Below are 18,412 nucleotides of genomic sequence, written 5' to 3'. Positions count from 1 at the left end.
AAAATATGTGTTTTGTAGCTGATGTTGTCAATCATTTGTGTTTTCCGTTATCTAAACCTGAAGTTTAAAAAAACAAAATAGGTCAACGCAAAAGTATTATTTTAAACGGAACAAATGAGAGACAATCTATGTTAGCTGTTCGCGTATTAATCATTAAGAACTTAAGCTAAATCATACAAAGTCAAATATCTTAATGGCAAAAAGTTTAGCCGATCTTCATATTAACATAATTTCCGGAAAAAACGAAAACAAACATATCTCACCATTCTTTAGCTCATCCCACACACCTCCAGCAAGTCGTACTTTTATTAGCAAATTCTAATGCTAACCATTAAAATATAATCCCTTTAAGTCAACCCTTTCGATGAATCTTTCCAAAGTTATTGCTAAGTCGATCATTTTCTTTCGCCTTTGGAGAATTCGATTAGCTTGGCGTGTTCGTAAAATGTGTATTATTGCCTTCACACGGCTGATGAAGACTTGAATGTAAAGCAGAGTGGTGCAGTGGAAGCGTGCTGGGCCCATAACCCACAGGTCGGTGGATCGAAACCACTCTGCTAGATCTAGCAATTACTATGTATGAGCTTTTTCAAAAAGAGAGATTTTCAAGTTGTGCATGAGTAAGTTTGAGGCGTATTTACAGCAATATTTTTGAATGTTAAGAAAAAATCATTGAGATACAAGTTTTATTTTATATGGAAAGGTAAGTCTGTTTCTTAAAATAATAGTTTTACAAAACTCTCCGTGTCGGGGAATTGAACCCCGGTCTCCCACGAGCTGCTTCGCATGACAGGCGGGGATACTCACCACTATACTAACACGGATTTCTTGCTGCATGTACTCTATCTGCCATAATTTTGATGTCAAAATATGTAAAAATGTGTTTTTTGTAGCTGATGTTGTCAATCATTTGTGTTTTCCGTTATCTAAACCTGAAGTTTAAAAAAAACAAAATAGGTCAACGCAAAGGTATTATTTTAAACGGAACAAATGAGAGACAATCTATGTTAGCTGTTCGCGTATTAATCATTAAGAACTTAAGCTAAATCATACAAAGTCAAATATCTTAATGGCAAAAAGTTTAGCCGATCTTCATATTAACATAATTTCCGGAAACAACGAAAATAAACATATCTCACCATTCTTTAGCTGATCCCACACACCTCCAGCCAGTCGTACTTTTACTACCAAATTCTATATAATGCTAACCATTAAAATATAATCTCTTTAAATCAACCCTTTCGATGAATCTTTCCAAAGTTATTGCTAAGTCGATCATTTTCTTTCGCCTCTGGAGAATTCGATTAGCTTGGCATGTTCGTAAAATGTGTATCATTGCCTTCACACGGCTGATGAAGACTTGAATGTAAAGCAGAGTGGTGCAGTGGAAGCGTGCTGGGCCCATAACCCAGAGGTCGGTGGATCGAAACCACTCTCTGCTAGATCTAACAATTACTAGGTGTGAGCTTTTTCAAAAAGAGAGATTTTCAAGTTGCGCATGAGTAAGTTTGAGGCGTATTTACAGCAATATTTTTGAATGTTAAGAAAAAATCATTGAGATACAAGTTTTATTTTATATGGAAAGGTAAGTCTGTTTCTTAAAATAATAGTTTTACAAAACTCTCCGTGTCGGGGAATTGAACCCCGGTCTCCCACGAGCTGCTTCGCATAACAGGCGGAGATACTCACCACTATACTAACACGGATTTCTTGCTGCATGTACTCTATTTGCCATAATTTTGATGTCAAAATATGTAAAAATATGTGTTTTTTGTAGCTGATGTTGTCAATCATTTGTGTTTTCCGTTATCTAAACCTGAAGTTTAAAAAAACAAAATAGGTCAACGCAAAGGTATTATTTTAAACGGAACAAATGAGAGACAATCTATGTTAGCTGTTCGCGTATTAATCATTAAGAACTTAAGCTAAATCATACAAAGTCAAATATCTTAATGGCAAAAAGTTTAGCCGATCTTCATATTAACATAATTTCCGGAAACAACGAAAATAAACATATCTCACCATTCTTTAGCTCATCCCACACACCTCCAGCAAGTCGTACTTTTATTAGCAAATTCTATATAATGCTAACCATTAAAATATAATCTCTTTAAATCAACCCTTTCGATGAATCTTTCCAAAGTTATTGCTAAGTCGATCATTTTCTTTCGCCTTTGGAGAATTCGATTAGCTTGGCGTGTTCGTAAAATGTGTATCATTACCTTCACACGGCTGATGAAGACTTGAATGTAAAGCAGAGTGGCGCAGTGGAAGCGTGCTGGGCCCATAACCCAGAGGTCGGTGGATCGAAACCACTCTCTGCTAGATCTAACAATTACTAGGTGTGAGCTTTTTCATAAAGAGAGATTTTCAAGTTGCGCATGAGTAAGTTTGAGGCGTATTTACAGCAATATTTTTGAATGTTAAGAAAAAATCATTGAGATACAAGTTTTATTTTATATGGAAAGGTAAGTCTGTTTCTTAAAATAATAGTTTTGCAAAACTCTCCGTGTCGGGGAATTGAACCCCGGTCTCCCACGAGCTGCTTCGCATGACAGGCGGGGATACTCACCACTATACTAACACGGATTTCTTGCTGCATGTACTCTATCTGCCATAATTTTGATGTCAAAATATGTAAAAATGTGTTTTTTGTAGCTGATGTTGTCAATCATTTGTGTTTTCCGTTATCTAAACCTGAAGTTTAAAAAAACAAAATAGGTCAACACAAAGGTATTATTTTAAACGGAACAAATGAGAGACAATCTATGTTAGCTGTTCGCGTATTAATCATTAAGAACTTAAGCTAAATCATACAAAGTCAAATATCTTAATGGCAAAAAGTTTAGCCGATCTTCATATTAACATAATTTCCGGAAACAACGAAAATAAACATATCTCACCATTCTTTAGCTCATCCCACACACCTCCAGCAAGTCGTACTTTTATTAGCAAATTCTATATAATGCTAACCATTAAAATATAATCTCTTTAAATCAACCCTTTCGATGAATCTTTCCAAAGTTATTGCTAAGTCGATCATTTTCTTTCGCCTTTGGAGAATTCGATTAGCTTGGCGTGTTCGTAAAATGTGTATCATTACCTTCACACGGCTGATGAACACTTGAATGTAAAGCAGAGTGGCGCAGTGGAAGCGTGCTGGGCCCATAACCCAGAGGTCGGTGGATCGAAACCACTCTCTGCTAGATCTAACAATTACTAGGTGTGAGCTTTTTCAAAAAGAGAGATTTTCAAGTTGCGCATGAGTAAGTTTGAGGCGTATTTACAGCAATATTTTTGAATGTTAAGGAAAAATCATTGAGATACAAGTTTTATTTTATATGGAAAGGTAAGTCTGTTTCTTAAAATAATAGTTTTGCAAAACTCTCCGTGTCGGGGAACTGAACCCCAGTCTCCCACCAGCTGCTTCGCATGACAGGCGGGGATACTCACCACTATACTAACACGGATTTCTTGCTGCATGTACTCTATCTGCCATAATTTTGATGTCAAAATATGTAAAAATATGTGTTTTGTAGCTGATGTTGTCAATCATTTGTGTTTTCCGTTATCTAAACCTGAAGTTTAAAAAAACAAAATAGGTCAACGCAAAAGTATTATTTTAAACGGAACAAATGAGAGACAATCTATGTTAGCTGTTCGCGTATTAATCATTAAGAACTTAAGCTAAATCATACAAAGTCAAATATCTTAATGGCAAAAAGTTTAGCCGATCTTCATATTAACATAATTTCCGGAAACAACGAAAACAAACATATCTCACCATTCTTTAGCTCATCCCACACACCTCCAGCAAGTCGTACTTTTATTAGCAAATTCTAATGCTAACCATTAAAATATAATCCCTTTAAGTCAACCCTTTCGATGAATCTTTCCAAAGTTATTGCTAAGTCGATCATTTTCTTTCGCCTTTGGAGAATTCGATTAGCTTGGCGTGTTCGTAAAATGTGTATTATTGCCTTCACACGGCTGATGAAGACTTGAATGTAAAGCAGAGTGGTGCAGTGGAAGCGTGCTGGGCCCATAACCCACAGGTCGGTGGATCGAAACCACTCTGCTAGATCTAGCAATTACTATGTATGAGCTTTTTCAAAAAGAGAGATTTTCAAGTTGTGCATGAGTAAGTTTGAGGCGTATTTACAGCAATATTTTTGAATGTTAAGAAAAAATCATTGAGATACAAGTTTTATTTTATATGGAAAGGTAAGTCTGTTTCTTAAAATAATAGTTTTACAAAACTCTCCGTGTCGGGGAATTGAACCCCGGTCTCCCACGAGCTGCTTCGCATGACAGGCGGGGATACTCACCACTATACTAACACGGATTTCTTGCTGCATGTACTCTATCTGCCATAATTTTGATGTCAAAATATGTAAAAATGTGTTTTTTGTAGCTGATGTTGTCAATCATTTGTGTTTTCCGTTATCTAAACCTGAAGTTTAAAAAAAACAAAATAGGTCAACGCAAAGGTATTATTTTAAACGGAACAAATGAGAGACAATCTATGTTAGCTGTTCGCGTATTAATCATTAAGAACTTAAGCTAAATCATACAAAGTCAAATATCTTAATGGCAAAAAGTTTAGCCGATCTTCATATTAACATAATTTCCGGAAACAACGAAAATAAACATATCTCACCATTCTTTAGCTGATCCCACACACCTCCAGCCAGTCGTACTTTTACTACCAAATTCTATATAATGCTAACCATTAAAATATAATCTCTTTAAATCAACCCTTTCGATGAATCTTTCCAAAGTTATTGCTAAGTCGATCATTTTCTTTCGCCTCTGGAGAATTCGATTAGCTTGGCATGTTCGTAAAATGTGTATCATTGCCTTCACACGGCTGATGAAGACTTGAATGTAAAGCAGAGTGGTGCAGTGGAAGCGTGCTGGGCCCATAACCCAGAGGTCGGTGGATCGAAACCACTCTCTGCTAGATCTAACAATTACTAGGTGTGAGCTTTTTCAAAAAGAGAGATTTTCAAGTTGCGCATGAGTAAGTTTGAGGCGTATTTACAGCAATATTTTTGAATGTTAAGAAAAAATCATTGAGATACAAGTTTTATTTTATATGGAAAGGTAAGTCTGTTTCTTAAAATAATAGTTTTACAAAACTCTCCGTGTCGGGGAATTGAACCCCGGTCTCCCACGAGCTGCTTCGCATAACAGGCGGAGATACTCACCACTATACTAACACGGATTTCTTGCTGCATGTACTCTATTTGCCATAATTTTGATGTCAAAATATGTAAAAATATGTGTTTTTTGTAGCTGATGTTGTCAATCATTTGTGTTTTCCGTTATCTAAACCTGAAGTTTAAAAAAACAAAATAGGTCAACGCAAAGGTATTATTTTAAACGGAACAAATGAGAGACAATCTATGTTAGCTGTTCGCGTATTAATCATTAAGAACTTAAGCTAAATCATACAAAGTCAAATATCTTAATGGCAAAAAGTTTAGCCGATCTTCATATTAACATAATTTCCGGAAACAACGAAAATAAACATATCTCACCATTCTTTAGCTCATCCCACACACCTCCAGCAAGTCGTACTTTTATTAGCAAATTCTAATGCTAACCATTAAAATATAATCCCTTTAAGTCAACCCTTTCGATGAATCTTTCCAAAGTTTTTGCTAAGTAGATCATTTTCTTTCGCCTTTGGAGAATTCGATTAGCTTGGCGTGTTCGTAAAATGTGTATTATTGCCTTCACACGGCTGATGAAGACTTGAATGTAAAGCAGAGTGGCGCAGTGGAAGCGTGCTGGGCCCATAACCCAGAGGTCGGTGGATCGAAACCACTCTCTGCTAGACCTAGCAATTACTAGGTGTGAGCTTTTTCAAAAAGAGAGATTTTCAAGTTGCGCATGAGTAAGTTTGAGGCGTATTTACAGCAATATTTTTGAACGTTAAGGAAAATCATTGAGATACAAGTTTTATTTTATATGGAAAGGTAAGTCTGTTTCTTAAAATAATAGTTTTACAAAACTCTCCGTGTCGGGGAATTGAACCCCGGTCTCCCACGAGCTGCTTCGCATGACAGGCGGGGATACTCACCACTATACTAACACGGATTTCTTGCTGCATGTACTCTATCTGCCATAATTTTGATGTCAAAATATGTAAAAATATGTGTTTTGTAGCTGATGTTGTCAATCATTTGTGTTTTCCGTTATCTAAACCTGAAGTTTAAAAAAACAAAATAGGTCAACGCAAAAGTATTATTTTAAACGGAACAAATGAGAGACAATCTATGTTAGCTGTTCGCGTATTAATCATTAAGAACTTAAGCTAAATCATACAAAGTCAAATATCTTAATGGCAAAAAGTTTAGCCGATCTTCATATTAACATAATTTCCGGAAACAACGAAAATAAACATATCTCACCATTCTTTAGCTGATCCCACACACCTCCAGCCAGTCGTACTTTTACTACCAAATTCTATATAATGCTAACCATTAAAATATAATCTCTTTAAATCAACCCTTTCGATGAATCTTTCCAAAGTTATTGCTAAGTCGATCATTTTCTTTCGCCTTTGGAGAATTCGATTAGCTTGGCATGTTCGTAAAATGTGTATCATTGCCTTCACACGGCTGATGAAGACTTGAATGTAAAGCAGAGTGGCGCAGTGGAAGCGTGCTGGGCCCATAACCCAGAGGTCGGTGGATCGAAACCACTCTCTGCTAGATCTAACAATTACTAGGTGTGAGCTTTTTCAAAAAGAGAGATTTTCAAGTTGCGCATGAGTAAGTTTGAGGCGTATTTACAGCAATATTTTTGAATGTTAAGAAAAAATCATTGAGATACAAGTTTTATTTTATATGGAAAGGTAAGTCTGTTTCTTAAAATAATAGTTTTACAAAACTCTCCGTGTCGGGGAATTGAACCCCGGTCTCCCACGAGCTGCTTCGCATGACAGGCGGGGATACTCACCACTATACTAACACGGATTTCTTGCTGCATGTACTCTATTTGCCATAATTTTGATGTCAAAATATGTAAAAATATGTGTTTTTTGTAGCTGATGTTGTCAATCATTTGTGTTTTCCGTTATCTAAACCTGAAGTTTAAAAAAACAAAATAGGTCAACGCAAAGGTATTATTTTAAACGGAACAAATGAGAGACAATCTATGTTAGCTGTTCGCGTATTAATCATTAAGAACTTAAGCTAAATCATACAAAGTCAAATATCTTAATGGCAAAAAGTTTAGCCGATCTTCATATTAACATAATTTCCGGAAACAACGAAAATAAACATATCTCACCATTCTTTAGCTCATCCCACACACCTCCAGCAAGTCGTACGTTTATTAGCAAATTCTAATGCTAACCATTAAAATATAATCCCTTTAAGTCAACCCTTTCGATGAATCTTTCCAAAGTTTTTGCTAAGTAGATCATTTTCTTTCGCCTTTGGATAATTCGATTAGCTTGGCGTGTTCGTAAAATGTGTATTATTGCCTTCACACGGCTGATGAAGACTTGAATGTAAAGCAGAGTGGTGCAGTGGAAGCGTGCTGGGCCCATAACCCAGAGGTCGGTGGATCGAAACCACTCTCTGCTAGATCTAGCAATTGCTAGGTGTGAGCTTTTTCAAAAAGAGAGATTTTCAAGTTGCGCATGAGTAAGTTTGAGGCGTATTTACAGCAATATTTTTGAACGTTAAGGAAAATCATTGAGATACAAGTTTTATTTTATATGGAAAGGTAAGTCTGTTTCTTAAAATAATAGTTTTACAAAACTCTCCGTGTCGGGGAATTGAACCCCGGTCTCCCGCGAGCTGCTTCGCATGACAGGCGGGGATACTCACCACTATACTAACACGGATTTCTTGCTGCATGTACTCTATCTGCCATAATTTTGATGTCAAAATATGTAAAAATATGTGTTTTGTAGCTGATGTTGTCAATCATTTGTGTTTTCCGTTATCTAAACCTGAAGTTTAAAAAAACAAAATAGGTCAACGCAAAGGTATTATTTTAAACGGAACAAATGAGAGACAATCTATGTTAGCTGTTCGCGTATTAATCATTAAGAACTTAAGCTAAATCATACAAAGTCAAATATCTTAATGGCAAAAAGTTTAGCCGATCTTCATATTAACATAATTTCCGGAAACAACGAAAATAAACATATCTCACCATTCTTTAGCTCATCCCACACCCCTCTAGCAAGTCGTACTTTTATTACCAAATTCTATATAATGCTAACCATTAAAATATAATCTCTTTAAATCAACCCTTTCGATGAATCTTTCCAAAGTTATTGCTAAGTCGATCATTTTCTTTCGCCTTTGGAGAATTCGATTAGCTTGGCATGTTCGTAAAATGTGTATCATTGCCTTCACACGGCTGATGAACACTTGAATGTAAAGCAGAGTGGCGCAGTGGAAGCGTGCTGGGCCCATAACCCAGAGGTCGGTGGATCGAAACCACTCTCTGCTAGATCTAACAATTACTAGGTGTGAGCTTTTTCAAAAAGAGAGATTTTCAAGTTGCGCATGAGTAAGTTTGAGGCGTATTTACAGCAATATTTTTGAATATTAATAAAAAATCATTGAGATACAAGTTTTATTTTATATGGAAAGGTAAGTCTGTTTCTTAAAATAATAGTTTTACAAAACTCTCCGTGTCGGGGAATTGAACCCCGGTCTCCCGCGAGCTGCTTCGCATGACAGGCGGGGATACTCACCACTATACTAACATAGATTTCTTGCTGCATGTACTCTATCTGCCATAATTTTGATGTCAAAATATGTAAAAATGTGTTTTTTGTAGCTGATGTTGTCAATCATTTGTGTTTTCCGTTATCTAAACCTGAAGTTTAAAAAAACAAAATAGGTCAACGCAAAGGTATTATTTTAAACGGAACAAATGAGAGACAATCTATGTTAGCTGTTCGCGTATTAATCATTAAGAACTTAAGCTAAATCATACAAAGTCAAATATCTTAATGGCAAAAAGTTTAGCCGATCTTCATATTAACATAATTTCCGGAAACAACGAAAATAAACATATCTCACCATTCTTTAGCTCATCCCACACCCCTCTAGCAAGTCGTACTTTTATTACCAAATTCTATATAATGCTAACCATTAAAATATAATCTCTTTAAATCAACCCTTTCGATGAATCTTTCCAAAGTTATTGCTAAGTCGATCATTTTCTTTCGCCTTTGGAGAATTCGATTAGCTTGGCGTGTTCGTAAAATGTGTATTATTGCCTTCACACGGCTGATGAAGACTTGAATGTAAAGCAGAGTGGTGCAGTGGAAGCGTGCTGGGCCCATAACCCAGAGGTCGGTGGATCGAAACCACTCTGCTAGATCTAGCAATTACTAGGTGTGAGCTTTTTCAAAAAGAGAGATTTTTCAAGTTGCGCATGAGTAAGTTTGAGGCGTATTTACAGCAATATTTTTGAACGTTAAGGAAAAATCATTTAGATACAAGTTTTATTTTATATGGAAAGGTAAGTCTGTTTCTTAAAATAATAGTTTTACAAAACTCTCCGTGTCGGGGAATTGAACCCCGGCCACCCGCGAGCTGCTTCGCATGACAGGCGGGGATACTCACCACTATACTAACATAGATTTCTTGCTGCATGTACTCTATTTGCCATAATTTTGATGTCAAAATATGTAAAAATATGTGTTTTTTGTAGCTGATGTTGTCAATCATTTGTGTTTTCCGTTATCTAAACCTGAAGTTTAAAAAAACAAAATAGGTCAACGCAAAGGTATTATTTTAAACGGAACAAATGAGAGACAATCTATGTTAGCTGTTCGCGTATTAATCATTAAGAACTTAAGCTAAATCATACAAAGTCAAATATCTTAATGGCAAAAAGTTTAGCCGATCTTCATATTAACATAATTTCCGGAAACAACGAAAATAAACATATCTCACCATTCTTTAGCTCATCCCACACACCTCCAGCAAGTCGTACGTTTATTAGCAAATTCTAATGCTAACCATTAAATATAATCCCTTTAAGTCAACCCTTTCGATGAATCTTTCCAAAGTTTTTGCTAAGTAGATCATTTTCTTTCGCCTTTGGAGAATTCGATTAGCTTGGCGTGTTCGTAAAATGTGTATTATTGCCTTCACACGGCTGATGAAGACTTGAATGTAAAGCAGAGTGGTGCAGTGGAAGCGTGCTGGGCCCATAACCCAGAGGTCGGTGGATCGAAACCACTCTCTGCTAGATCTAGCAATTGCTAGGTGTGAGCTTTTTCAAAAAGAGAGATTTTCAAGTTGCGCATGAGTAAGTTTGAGGCGTATTTACAGCAATATTTTTGAACGTTAAGGAAAATCATTGAGATACAAGTTTTATTTTATATGGAAAGGTAAGTCTGTTTCTTAAAATAATAGTTTTACAAAACTCTCCGTGTCGGGAAATTGAACCCCGGTCTCCCGCGAGCTGCTTCGCATGACAGGCGGGGATACTCACCACTATACTAACACGGATTTCTTGCTGCATGTACTCTATCTGCCATAATTTTGATGTCAAAATATGTAAAAATATGTGTTTTGTAGCTGATGTTGTCAATCATTTGTGTTTTCCGTTATCTAAACCTGAAGTTTAAAAAAACAAAATAGGTCAACGCAAAAGTATTATTTTAAACGGAACAAATGAGAGACAATCTATGTTAGCTGTTCGCGTATTAATCATTAAGAACTTAAGCTAAATCATACAAAGTCAAATATCTTAATGGCAAAAAGTTTAGCCGATCTTCATATTAACATAATTTCCGGAAACAACGAAAATAAACATATCTCACCATTCTTTAGCTGATCCCACACACCTCCAGCCAGTCGTACTTTTACTACCAAATTCTATATAATGCTAACCATTAAAATATAATCTCTTTAAATCAACCCTTTCGATGAATCTTTCCAAAGTTATTGCTAAGTCGATCATTTTCTTTCGCCTTTGGAGAATTCGATTAGCTTGGCATGTTCGTAAAATGTGTATCATTGCCTTCACACGGCTGATGAAGACTTGAATGTAAAGCAGAGTGGCGCAGTGGAAGCATGCTGGGCCCATAACCCAGAGGTCGGTGGATCGAAACCACTCTCTGCTAGATCTAACAATTACTAGGTGTGAGCTTTTTCAAAAAGAGAGATTTTCAAGTTGCGCATGAGTAAGTTTGAGGCGTATTTACAGCAATATTTTTGAATGTTAAGAAAAAATCATTGAGATACAAGTTTTATTTTATATGGAAAGGTAAGTCTGTTTCTTAAAATAATAGTTTTACAAAACTCTCCGTGTCGGGGAATTGAACCCCGGTCTCCCACGAGCTGCTTCGCATGACAGGCGGGGATACTCACCACTATACTAACACGGATTTCTTGCTGCATGTACTCTATTTGCCATAATTTTGATGTCAAAATATGTAAAAATATGTGTTTTTTGTAGCTGATGTTGTCAATCATTTGTGTTTTCCGTTATCTAAACCTGAAGTTTAAAAAAACAAAATAGGTCAACGCAAAGGTATTATTTTAAACGGAACAAATGAGAGACAATCTATGTTAGCTGTTCGCGTATTAATCATTAAGAACTTAAGCTAAATCATACAAAGTCAAATATCTTAATGGCAAAAAGTTTAGCCGATCTTCATATTAACATAATTTCCGGAAACAACGAAAATAAACATATCTCACCATTCTTTAGCTCATCCCACACACCTCCAGCAAGTCGTACGTTTATTAGCAAATTCTAATGCTAACCATTAAAATATAATCCCTTTAAGTCAACCCTTTCGATGAATCTTTCCAAAGTTTTTGCTAAGTAGATCATTTTCTTTCGCCTTTGGAGAATTCGATTAGCTTGGCGTGTTCGTAAAATGTGTATTATTGCCTTCACACGGCTGATGAAGACTTGAATGTAAAGCAGAGTGGTGCAGTGGAAGCGTGCTGGGCCCATAACCCAGAGGTCGGTGGATCGAAACCACTCTCTGCTAGATCTAGCAATTGCTAGGTGTGAGCTTTTTCAAAAAGAGAGATTTTCAAGTTGCGCATGAGTAAGTTTGAGGCGTATTTACAGCAATATTTTTGAACGTTAAGGAAAATCATTGAGATACAAGTTTTATTTTATATGGAAAGGTAAGTCTGTTTCTTAAAATAATAGTTTTACAAAACTCTCCGTGTCGGGGAATTGAACCCCGGTCTCCCACGAGCTGCTTCGCATGACAGGCGGGGATACTCACCACTATACTAACACGGATTTCTTGCTGCATGTACTCTATCTGCCATAATTTTGATGTCAAAATATGTAAAAATATGTGTTTTGTAGCTGATGTTGTCAATCATTTGTGTTTTCCGTTATCTAAACCTGAAGTTTAAAAAAACAAAATAGGTCAACGCAAAGGTATTATTTTAAACGGAACAAATGAGAGACAATCTATGTTAGCTGTTCGCGTATTAATCATTAAGAACTTAAGCTAAATCATACAAAGTCAAATATCTTAATGGCAAAAAGTTTAGCCGATCTTCATATTAACATAATTTCCGGAAACAACGAAAATAAACATATCTCACCATTCTTTAGCTCATCCCACACCCCTCTAGCAAGTCGTACTTTTATTACCAAATTCTATATAATGCTAACCATTAAAATATAATCTCTTTAAATCAACCCTTTCGATGAATCTTTCCAAAGTTATTGCTAAGTCGATCATTTTCTTTCGCCTTTGGAGAATTCGATTAGCTTGGCGTGTTCGTAAAATGTGTATCATTGCCTTCACACGGCTGATGAACACTTGAATGTAAAGCAGAGTGGCGCAGTGGAAGCGTGCTGGGCCCATAACCCAGAGGTCGGTGGATCGAAACCACTCTCTGCTAGATCTAACAATTACTAGGTGTGAGCTTTTTCATAAAGAGAGATTTTCAAGTTGCGCATGAGTAAGTTTGAGGCGTATTTACAGCAATATTTTTGAATATTAATAAAAAATCATTGAGATACAAGTTTTATTTTATATGGAAAGGTAAGTCTGTTTCTTAAAATAATAGTTTTACAAAACTCTCCGTGTCGGGGAATTGAACCCCGGTCTCCCGCGAGCTGCTTCGCATGACAGGCGGGGATACTCACCACTATACTAACATAGATTTCTTGCTGCATGTACTCTATCTGCCATAATTTTGATGTCAAAATATGTAAAAATGTGTTTTTTGTAGCTGATGTTGTCAATCATTTGTGTTTTCCGTTATCTAAACCTGAAGTTTAAAAAAACAAAATAGGTCAACGCAAAGGTATTATTTTAAACGGAACAAATGAGAGACAATCTATGTTAGCTGTTCGCGTATTAATCATTAAGAACTTAAGCTAAATCATACAAAGTCAAATATCTTAATGGCAAAAAGTTTAGCCGATCTTCATATTAACATAATTTCCGGAAACAACGAAAATAAACATATCTCACCATTCTTTAGCTCATCCCACACCCCTCTAGCAAGTCGTACTTTTATTACCAAATTCTATATAATGCTAACCATTAAAATATAATCTCTTTAAATCAACCCTTTCGATGAATCTTTCCAAAGTTATTGCTAAGTCGATCATTTTCTTTCGCCTTTGGAGAATTCGATTAGCTTGGCGTGTTCGTAAAATGTGTATTATTGCCTTCACACGGCTGATGAAGACTTGAATGTAAAGCAGAGTGGTGCAGTGGAAGCGTGCTGGGCCCATAACCCAGAGGTCGGTGGATCGAAACCACTCTGCTAGATCTAGCAATTACTAGGTGTGAGCTTTTTCAAAAAGAGAGATTTTCAAGTTGCGCATGAGTAAGTTTGAGGCGTATTTACAGCAATATTTTTGAACGTTAAGGAAAAATCATTTAGATACAAGTTTTATTTTATATGGAAAGGTAAGTCTGTTTCTTAAAATAATAGTTTTACAAAACTCTCCGTGTCGGGGAATTGAACCCCGGTCTCCCGCGAGCTGCTTCGCATGACAGGCGGGGATACTCACCACTATACTAACATAGATTTCTTGCTGCATGTACTCTATTTGCCATAATTTTGATGTCAAAATATGTAAAAATATGTGTTTTTTGTAGCTGATGTTGTCAATCATTTGTGTTTTCCGTTATCTAAACCTGAAGTTTAAAAAAACAAAATAGGTCAACGCAAAGGTATTATTTTAAACGGAACAAATGAGAGACAATCTATGTTAGCTGTTCGCGTATTAATCATTAAGAACTTAAGCTAAACCATACAAAGTCAAATATCTTAATGGCAAAAAGTTTAGCCGATCTTCATATTAACATAATTTCCGGAAACAACGAAAATAAACATATCTCACCATTCTTTAGCTCATCCCACACACCTCCAGCAAGTCGTACGTTTATTAGCAAATTCTAATGCTAACCATTAAAATATAATCCCTTTAAGTCAACCCTTTCGATGAATCTTTCCAAAGTTTTTGCTAAGTAGATCATTTTCTTTCGCCTTTGGAGAATTCGATTAGCTTGGCGTGTTCGTAAAATGTGTATTATTGCCTTCACACGGCTGATGAAGACTTGAATGTAAAGCAGAGTGGTGCAGTGGAAGCGTGCTGGGCCCATAACCCAGAGGTCGGTGGATCGAAACCACTCTCTGCTAGATCTAGCAATTGCTAGGTGTGAGCTTTTTCAAAAAGAGAGATTTTCAAGTTGCGCATGAGTAAGTTTGAGGCGTATTTACAGCAATATTTTTGAACGTTAAGGAAAATCATTGAGATACAAGTTTTATTTTATATGGAAAGGTAAGTCTGTTTCTTAAAATAATAGTTTTACAAAACTCTCCGTGTCGGGGAATTGAACCCCGGTCTCCCGCGAGCTGCTTCGCATGACAGGCGGGGATACTCACCACTATACTAACACGGATTTCTTGCTGCATGTACTCTATCTGCCATAATTTTGATGTCAAAATATGTAAAAATATGTGTTTTGTAGCTGATGTTGTCAATCATTTGTGTTTTCCGTTATCTAAACCTGAAGTTTAAAAAAACAAAATAGGTCAACGCAAAGGTATTATTTTAAACGGAACAAATGAGAGACAATCTATGTTAGCTGTTCGCGTATTAATCATTAAGAACTTAAGCTAAATCATACAAAGTCAAATATCTTAATGGCAAAAAGTTTAGCCGATCTTCATATTAACATAATTTCCGGAAACAACGAAAATAAACATATCTCACCATTCTTTAGCTCATCCCACACCCCTCTAGCAAGTCGTACTTTTATTACCAAATTCTATATAATGCTAACCATTAAAATATAATCTCTTTAAATCAACCCTTTCGATGAATCTTTCCAAAGTTATTGCTAAGTCGATCATTTTCTTTCGCCTTTGGAGAATTCGATTAGCTTGGCATGTTCGTAAAATGTGTATCATTGCCTTCACACGGCTGATGAACACTTGAATGTAAAGCAGAGTGGCGCAGTGGAAGCGTGCTGGGCCCATAACCCAGAGGTCGGTGGATCGAAACCACTCTCTGCTAGATCTAACAATTACTAGGTGTGAGCTTTTTCATAAAGAGAGATTTTCAAGTTGCGCATGAGTAAGTTTGAGGCGTATTTACAGCAATATTTTTGAATATTAATTAAAAATCATTGAGATACAAGTTTTATTTTATATGGAAAGGTAAGTCTGTTTCTTAAAATAATAGTTTTACAAAACTCTCCGTGTCGGGGAATTGAACCCCGGTCTCCCGCGAGCTGCTTCGCATGACAGGCGGGGATACTCACCACTATACTAACATAGATTTCTTGCTGCATGTACTCTATCTGCCATAATTTTGATGTCAAAATATGTAAAAATGTGTTTTTTGTAGCTGATGTTGTCAATCATTTGTGTTTTCCGTTATCTAAACCTGAAGTTTAAAAAAACAAAATAGGTCAACGCAAAGGTATTATTTTAAACGGAACAAATGAGAGACAATCTATGTTAGCTGTTCGCGTATTAATCATTAAGAACTTAAGCTAAATCATACAAAGTCAAATATCTTAATGGCAAAAAGTTTAGCCGATCTTCATATTAACATAATTTCCGGAAACAACGAAAATAAACATATCTCACCATTCTTTAGCTCATCCCACACCCCTCTAGCAAGTCGTACTTTTATTACCAAATTCTATATAATGCTAACCATTAAAATATAATCTCTTTAAATCAACCCTTTCGATGAATCTTTCCAAAGTTATTGCTAAGTCGATCATTTTCTTTCGCCTTTGGAGAATTCGATTAGCTTGGCGTGTTCGTAAAATGTGTATTATTGCCTTCACACGGCTGATGAAGACTTGAATGTAAAGCAGAGTGGTGCAGTGGAAGCGTGCTGGGCCCATAACCCAGAGGTCGGTGGATCGAAACCACTCTGCTAGATCTAGCAATTACTAGGTGTGAGCTTTTTCAAAAAGAGAGATTTTCAAGTTGCGCATGAGTAAGTTTGAGGCGTATTTACAGCAATATTTTTGAACGTTAAGGAAAAATCATTTAGATACAAGTTTTATTTTATATGGAAAGGTAAGTCTGTTTCTTAAAATAATAGTTTTACAAAACTCTCCGTGTCGGGGAATTGAACCCCGGTCTCCCGCGAGCTGCTTCGCATGACAGGCGGGGATACTCACCACTATACTAACATAGATTTCTTGCTGCATGTACTCTATTTGCCATAATTTTGATGTCAAAATATGTAAAAATATGTGTTTTTTGTAGCTGATGTTGTCAATCATTTGTGTTTTCCGTTATCTAAACCTGAAGTTTAAAAAAACAAAATAGGTCAACGCAAAGGTATTATTTTAAACGGAACAAATGAGAGACAATCTATGTTAGCTGTTCGCGTATTAATCATTAAGAACTTAAGCTAAACCATACAAAGTCAAATATCTTAATGGCAAAAAGTTTAGCCGATCTTCATATTAACATAATTTCCGGAAACAACGAAAATAAACATATCTCACCATTCTTTAGCTCATCCCACACACCTCCAGCAAGTCGTACGTTTATTAGCAAATTCTAATGCTAACCATTAAAATATAATCCCTTTAAGTCAACCCTTTCGATGAATCTTTCCAAAGTTTTTGCTAAGTAGATCATTTTCTTTCGCCTTTGGAGAATTCGATTAGCTTGGCGTGTTCGTAAAATGTGTATTATTGCCTTCACACGGCTGATGAAGACTTGAATGTAAAGCAGAGTGGTGCAGTGGAAGCGTGCTGGGCCCATAACCCAGAGGTCGGTGGATCGAAACCACTCTCTGCTAGATCTAGCAATTGCTAGGTGTGAGCTTTTTCAAAAAGAGAGATTTTCAAGTTGCGCATGAGTAGGTTTGAGGCGTATTTACAGCAATATTTTTGAACGTTAAGGAAAATCATTGAGATACAAGTTTTATTTTATATGGAAAGGTAAGTCTGTTTCTTAAAATAATAGTTTTACAAAACTCTCCGTGTCGGGGAATTGAACCCCGGTCTCCCGCGAGCTGCTTCGCATGACAGGCGGGGATACTCACCACTATACTAACACGGATTTCTTGCTGCATGTACTCTATCTGCCATAATTTTGATGTCAAAATATGTAAAAATATGTGTTTTGTAGCTGATGTTGTCAATCATTTGTGTTTTCCGTTATCTAAACCTGAAGTTTAAAAAAACAAAATAGGTCAACGCAAAGGTATTATTTTAAACGGAACAAATGAGAGACAATCTATGTTAGCTGTTCGCGTATTAATCATTAAGAACTTAAGCTAAATCATACAAAGTCAAATATCTTAATGGCAAAAAGTTTAGCCGATCTTCATATTAACATAATTTCCGGAAACAACGAAAATAAACATATCTCACCATTCTTTAGCTCATCCCACACCCCTCTAGCAAGTCGTACTTTTATTACCAAATTCTATATAATGCTAACCATTAAAATATAATCTCTTTAAATCAACCCTTTCGATGAATCTTTCCAAAGTTATTGCTAAGTCGATCATTTTCTTTCGCCTTTGGAGAATTCGATTAGCTTGGCATGTTCGTAAAATGTGTATCATTGCCTTCACACGGCTGATGAACACTTGAATGTAAAGCAGAGTGGCGCAGTGGAAGCGTGCTGGGCCCATAACCCAGAGGTCGGTGGATCGAAACCACTCTCTGCTAGATCTAACAATTACTAGGTGTGAGCTTTTTCATAAAGAGAGATTTTCAAGTTGCGCATGAGTAAGTTTGAGGCGTATTTACAGCAATATTTTTGAATATTAATAAAAAATCATTGAGATACAAGTTTTATTTTATATGGAAAGGTAAGTCTGTTTCTTAAAATAATAGTTTTACAAAACTCTCCGTGTCGGGGAATTGAACCCCGGTCTCCCACGAGCTGCTTCGCATGACAGGCGGGGATACTCACCACTATACTAA

At 36.2% G+C, this 18,412-nt stretch overlaps 1 protein-coding gene and 3 non-coding genes across 4 annotated transcripts in view; 1 reads left to right on the top strand and 3 right to left on the bottom strand.

Moving 5' to 3' along the window:
• LOC137389641 (protein IWS1 homolog) overlaps positions 1–18,412 on the top strand; it is a 185,136-nt gene that overhangs the window by 119,324 nt on the left and 47,400 nt on the right. The window lies entirely within an intron of this gene.
• Positions 7,781–7,864, bottom strand: Trnad-guc (transfer RNA aspartic acid (anticodon GUC)). The gene is given in 2 exon segments: positions 7,781–7,815; positions 7,828–7,864. It is a non-coding gene; the product is annotated as a tRNA-Asp (tRNA).
• Trnad-guc (transfer RNA aspartic acid (anticodon GUC)) lies at positions 14,816–14,899 on the bottom strand. Its single transcript is given in 2 exon segments — positions 14,816–14,850; positions 14,863–14,899. It is a non-coding gene; the product is annotated as a tRNA-Asp (tRNA).
• Positions 17,454–17,537, bottom strand: Trnad-guc (transfer RNA aspartic acid (anticodon GUC)). Its single transcript is given in 2 exon segments — positions 17,454–17,488; positions 17,501–17,537. It is a non-coding gene; the product is annotated as a tRNA-Asp (tRNA).

Source organism: Watersipora subatra, chromosome 3 (assembly GCF_963576615.1).
Source record: "Watersipora subatra chromosome 3, tzWatSuba1.1, whole genome shotgun sequence".
Lineage (NCBI taxonomy): Eukaryota > Metazoa > Bryozoa > Gymnolaemata > Cheilostomatida > Watersiporidae > Watersipora > Watersipora subatra.
The sequence above is the reverse complement of the archived record's forward strand: the minus strand, read 5'-3'. Positions and strand labels throughout refer to the sequence as shown.